Below are 6,995 nucleotides of genomic sequence, written 5' to 3' on the forward strand. Positions count from 1 at the left end.
TCCAAAACAGGCATAGGATAGACATTCTCATTCTAACAGGGAGAAATAAGAAAGAAGAAAGGGATCATAGGCCCCAAGCAAGCCCAAAATTTAGCAAGGCAATTTGCATTACATCTTAAGTTTTGTGAGTAATTCTCTTTGGTTTGATGCTCTGCCCTACAGCCTGACGGGGACAGTAGCATTACCCTCACAGTTTAGCAGAGTGCCCACACCCATGAAGGCATGCTAGGTGGTGGTCTCACTCTTTGAATACTAAGGTGGAAGCAGTCTTGCCCCGGGTCTGTGTGTTCTGGGCCTACCATCAGAGTGGTAGCTCTGATGATTTCTAAATTACTTTGGGGGTTCCTTCTTCCCTTTTCTGGAAAGATAGTACATGTTTACTATCAAAGAGCAATATAGTCCCATCCTATGAAATCCAAAAAAAAAAAAAAAAAAAAAAATTGACAGCTTTCCTTCATTCCATCTCACCTTTTTTTTTTTTTTTTTCCTCCTTTAGTTCAAAGTGGCAGTGTCTTTGCTAATAAAGTCCCATCTCTATTCCTGGCTTCAATTAAGTTCGTGAGCTCCATGCATGATCTCTTTATTAAATGGTTGTTTAGCTACATCCTTAGTATGCTCTTCAGGACAAGCTTTCTCCTTTTTACAATATGGATATGCTGAGAATTTTCTAAATCCTCAAGTTCTGGTCCCTTTTTGCTTAAGGATTCTTTCTTCAATTAATCTATCTCTTTTGGCATTTCACTGTAAGCAGTCAGGAGAAACCAAGCCACGTCTCCAACTTTTTGCTTAGAAAACTCAGCCAAACATCCAGTTTCTTTGCTCATACTTTCTACCTCCCACAAAACACTAGAATACAGTTCAACCAAGTTCTCTGCTGATTTTAAGATTTTAAACAAGGATTACCCTTCCTTCAGTTCCCAATAACACATTCCTCATCTATCTGAGACCTTGCCAGGATTGCCATTAATGTCCATATTTCTTATATACCCCAAAACTCTTCCAGTCTCTATCCATTACTCAATGTCTAAGTTGCTTCCATATGTTCAAGTATTTGCTACAGCAACACCCTGTTTCTTGGTACCAAAAGCATCCTAGTCTGCTTGGGCTGCCATAAAAAGTACCATAAACTTGTGGCTTAAACAGCAGACACTTATTTTCTTATGGACTAGAGGCTGGTAGTCTGAGATCAGGGTGCCAGTGTGGTCATGTTCTAATGAGAGCTCTCTTCTCTGTGTTTTAGATGGCTATCGTCTCACTGTGTCCTCACATGGAGTGGAAAATGAAAGTTCCGTTATCTCTTCCTCTTCTTATAAAGACACAGAGCCTGTCATGAGGGCCTCACCCTCATGATCCCATCTAAACCAACTTATTTCCCAAAGGCCCCACCTTCAAATATCATCACATTATATGGTAGGGCTTCAATAGATGAATTCTGGAGTGACACAATTCAGTTCACAGCAATCTCATTTAAGATATATCATTAGGTATTTCTATTTAAAAACAACAACAACAGGGATATCTGGGTAGCTCAGTGGTTGAGCGTCTGCCTTTGGCTCAGGTTGTGATTTTGGGGTTCTGGGATTGAGTGCCATATTGAGCTCCTTGCAGGAAGCCTGCTTCTCTCTGCCTGTGTGTCCGCCTTTCTCTGTGTGTCTCTCATGAATAAATAAAATCTTTTAAAAAAATCAACAAAAACAACAATTTCATGACTTAAAAAAGCAACCATTTATTATTCTTTGTGAATCCATGGGTTGACTGAGCAGTTCCATTGAACTTGGCATTACTTGGCTAGGCATTTCTTCTGGTCTTTTTTTTTTTTTTTAATTTATTTTTTATTGGTGTTCAATTTACTAACATACAGAATAACCCCCAGTGCCCGTCACCCATTCACTCCCACCCCCCACCCTCCTCCCCTTCTACCACCCCTAGTTCGTTTCCGAGTTAGCAGTCTTTACATTCTGTCTCCCTTTCTGATATTTCCCACACATTTCTTCCCCCTTCCCTTATATTCCCTTTCACTATTATTTATATTCCCCAAATGAATGAGAACATCTAATGTTTGTCCTTCTCCGACTGACTTACTTCACTCAGCATAATACCCTCCAGTTCCATCCACGTTGAAGCAAATGGTGGGTATTTGTCATTTCTAATAGCTGAGTAATATTCCATTGTATACATAAACCACATCTTCTTTATCCATTCATCTTTCGTTGGACACCAAGGCTCCTTCCACAGTTTGGCTATCGTGGCCATTGCTGCTAGAAACATTGGGGTGCAGGTGTCCCTGCGTTTCATTGCATTTGTATCTTTGGGGTAAATCCCCAACAGTGCAATTGCTGGGTCGTAGGGCAGGTCTATTTTTAACTGTTTGAGGAACCTCCACACAGTTTTCCAGAGTGGCTGCACCAGTTCACATTCCCACCAACAGTGCAGGAGGGTTCCCTTTTCTCCGCATCCTCTCCAACATTTGTTGTTTCCTGCCTTGTTAATTTTCCCCATTCTCACTGGTGTGAGGTGGTATCTCATTGTGGTTTTGATTTGTATTTCCCTGATGGCAAGTGATGCAGAGCATTTTCTCATGTGCACGTTGGCCATGTCTATGTCTTCCTCTGTGAGATTTCTGTTCATGTCTTTTGCCCATTTCATGATTGGATTGTTTGTTTCTTTGGTGTTGAGTTTAATAAGTTCTTTATAGATCTTGGAAACTAGCCCTTTATCTGATATGTCATTTGCAAATATCTTCTCCCATTCTGTAGGTTGTCTTTGAGTTTTGTTGACTGTATCCTTTGCTGTGCAAAAGCTTCTTATCTTGATGAAGTCCCAATAGTTCATTTTTGCCATTTCTTCTGGTCTTGATGGGCACTGACTCATATGTTTTTGATCTGTTGGCTGTTGGCTGATCTAAGATGGCCTTGGCGGGGGCAATTGACTCTGCTTCATTTATCTTATTCTCTAGAAGTATAGTATGGACATATATTCAGGCAATTGTAAGAGTCCAAGAGAAGAAGTAAAAATATGCTAGTATTTGTTTTCAAGTTTGTACTTGAATCAAGTTTGCTATTGACCCACTGGCCAAAGCAAGACACATGCTCAAGCCCATAGTCAGTGTGAGATTCTACAAAAGACACAGACACAAAGATGTAAAAAAAAAACTGAACCATGAGTGCAATCAATCTTCCACTGAGGGATAAAATACTCCATCTTTTCCAAAGCCACACCTGATTCAAAGAAATGCAAATATTGGTCACAATACATTCAAGAAGAGGGTGTTTTAGGGTCATGACATTTGTGGGGAGAGGGAGAATATGTTTATCTCCCTGTTCACATCTCATCTTCAGCCCATGTGAGAGGGAGAGGTAATACTCCTGTCTTCCATTTCCACAATCTTCCTTTCCTAGTTTAGCTCTCCTCTAATGAATATGGAATTATAATTTGCTGGATCCAAGGCTGAAATTTACTGGCCACAGTTCACTAGTGGATGGAGACATGCCCTTGACAGCTTAGGGCTTTTATAACTGGGCTTTTTAGTGATCCTCAAAAAGTGATTCTGTAGTAGATCAGGGAATAAGGGCTGAGCAGAGACAATTCTCATGTCTACCCCCTCATTTCCTCTGCTCAGGTGATGTGTATGGTTTTCAATTTCTTGTTTCTGTGTGGCACTATGTCATCTCTCCCCAAGTTGGGCCCACCACTGTTTCAATCTGTTTTAGGCTTTTTTTTTTTAAGATTTTCTAAAAATTTATTCATATGAGAGAGAGAGAGAGAGAGAGAGAGGCAGAGACACAGGCAGAGGGAAAAGCCAGCTCCACGCAAGGAGCCCAATGTGGGACTCCATCCTGGGACTCCAGGACCACACCCTGGGCTGAAGGCAGGTGCCAAACCTCTGAGCCACCCGGGGATCCTCCTGTTTTAGGCTTTTGATCCACAGAGTTGATTAAGTAAGTGGATTCAGCGTTACTCTGGATATGGGGATGGACGATATGGAGTAGTAAAGCTCACTTTGGAATAAAATTACAAACCTCATGCTTTAATGCTAAATATCGGAAAAGATCAGCTTTGCTTTTCTCTGTCTAGGGGGTGGTATAAAGAGGCACTTGCAAAGCTCGTATGCATTACTTTATCCCCCGCTTGGCTAATAATTCTTATATGCAAAGTTCTCTTGGCACAGCAAAACCCTGCCTACAAGGACACTCAAAGCTTCCAAGCTATAATCATTAATCTCACTTACAGGGTACTTCTTGCTTTCTGCGTTATGTTACACTTCTTTACGTGAATGTCCTCCCTCCTCTTTCCATACTAACGTATATGTTTCTCAAAGGCTAGGATTATGTTTTAACCTTCTCTGTAACTCTGATATCCATGGTGCCTCATGTGCTATCTTGTATTTATGTACATGCTAAAAATTTGCCAAATGAAACCTCATACGGGTAAAACTATATGAAAGGTTATGTTGTGAAAATGTGTTCAGAGTTATGTAGCAAATTTAAGGTATGCATGCATACTTCCATCCATTTTTAACCTGTCATGAAGTGCTACCAGACGTAATGCTTAGAATTGGACGTTATCATATTGTGAATCATATTGTGAACAGGAAAGAGATAGACTATGTGAAATTGAAATCATTACATTCTGCTGGTAGTTTATTGCCAGAATGAAAGAGGAAAATGGGAAATGAGTCAAGAAAACATTTTTTCTTGGATTTAGTTTCAGGGGTGGACAAAATCTTTGGCTCAACTCTTATTTTCTCTTCATGGATACACTTGTACCTGAGTGTGCAGTACAATTCTTTCAATTCACAAAAGGTCAGAATAAAATGTTAGAGGATAAATCTCATTTATTTTAGAATTTGCTAGAACTTGAAATAATATATTTTCATTGATAATAGTCATTCTTTAATTTATAGTATGCTTTTAGGATGTAAATTTTGTTCCTCAAACCAAAACACTAGACTAAAAAAAAAAAGCTAATTGTTTAATAAGGTGATGCACATAGTAGTGTTTACTTTTTTAATTTTTTTATTAGAGTTCAATTTTCCAACATATAGCATAACACCCAGTGCTCATCCTGCCAAGTGTCCCCCTCAGTGCCCATCACCCAGTCACCCCAACTGGGGAGTTACCTCCCTTTCCACTACCCCTTGTTCATTTCCTAGAGTTAGGAGTCTCTTATGTTTTGTCACCCTCACTGATATTTTCACTCATTTTCTCTCCTTTCCCTTTATTCCCTTTCACTAATTTTTATATTCCCCAAATGAATGAGACCATATAATGTTTGTCGTTTTCTGATTGACTTATTTCACTCAGCATAATACCCCCCAAGTCCCTCCACGTCGAAGCAAATAGTGGGCATTTGTCGTTTCTAATGGCTGCGTAATATTCCATTGTATACATAGACCACATCTTTATCCATTCATCTTTCAATGGACTCCAAGGCTCCTTCCACAGTTTGGCTATTGTGGACATTGCTGCTTTTAGAATGTTTTCAAAGCTTATAATGTTTGTGCATGGATGTAATGAGGTCTCACCAGGTCACTAATACTCCTGATTTACAAACCCAACTATAACCTCAAATGTACTAGTGAGACAGGCAGATTTACTGGAAGTTTTGTGAGGAGTTAGAGAAGTCTATATCACATGCCCAACAGCAAAACTTAATCCAAATTACAGGGCTGCCATAGAGTGTGCCCCTCTCTCAAATTCATAAGTTGAAACCCTAACCCCAGAGTAATAATATTTGGACATGAGGCTTTTAGGAAGTAGTCAGGTTTAGATGAGGTTAGGAGGGTAGGATTCACATGATGGGATTAGCACCCTCATAAGAACAGACACCAGAGAGCTTGCTTCTCTCTTTCTACTATGTGAGGACCCAGAGACAGGGTAGTCACCTGCAAGCTGGGAAGGGAAGCTTCACTGGGGAACCAAGTTGGCCAGCACCTGTCTTGGACTTCTTATGGGGTTGCTATTGGTAATTACACTAGGACACTGGGTATAATTCAGGACTGTCCTAGACACACTAGAACATATGGTAACTCTACTCATTAGTATTATACCTGCATCCAAGTCTTCTTTCTTCCTATCTGAAAAAATGTCTTAAAAAAAGTATCACCAGGGAAATGGGAATTGGAACACAGTGAGGTAACACTACACACTCCCTACTGTGGTGAAAATGTAAAAGACCAAGCGGTGCCTGGGTGGCCCAGTCAGTTGAGCATTTGAATCTTGATTTCTGCTCAGGTCATGGGATCAAGCCCTGCATGGAGCCTGTTTAAGATTCTCTCTTTCCCGGGGACACCTGGGTGGCTCAGTGGTTGAGCATCTGCCTTTGGCTCAGGTTGTGATCCTGGGATCAAGTCCCATATCAAGATCCCTGAAGGGAACCTGCTTCTCCCTCTGTCTCTGCCTCATCTCTCTCTCTCTCTCTCTCTCTCTCTCTCTCTCTCATGAATAAATAAATAAATAATCTTAAAAAAAATTCTCTCCCTCTTCCTCTGCTCCTCCCCATCCACTGCTTACCTGTTCTCTCTATAAATAAATAAATAAATAAATAAATAAATAAATAAATACAAATAAACAAAAAAGATTAACAGTGCCAAGAGTGGACAAATACATGGAGCAACTAGAACTCTTGTATGATGCTTGTCGGCAAGTAGAACAGTACAAACATTCTTGAGTACTGGTTGGCACCTTCACATAGAGTTAACGATGGACAATAACATAGAGTTATTGTGAAATCCAGCAATTCCACTCCTAGGCCATTTTTCCAAGAGAATGAAAGAATATCTGCAACAAGTGAATACAAAAATATTCTCAGCAACCCAGTTCATAATAGTCGCAAGCTGAAAACAAAATATCCACCTGTGATTGGATTAACAACTCTAATTACATGCAGATGATAGAACACTACTCAGCAGTAAAACTAGAAGCAACCCAAATTTATCAATTGGAGAACAAACCAATTGTGGTAAATTCATACAACAGACTACTACTCGGGGGGGA

This window comes from Canis aureus, chromosome 2 (assembly GCF_053574225.1).
Source record: "Canis aureus isolate CA01 chromosome 2, VMU_Caureus_v.1.0, whole genome shotgun sequence".
NCBI lineage: Eukaryota > Metazoa > Chordata > Mammalia > Carnivora > Canidae > Canis > Canis aureus.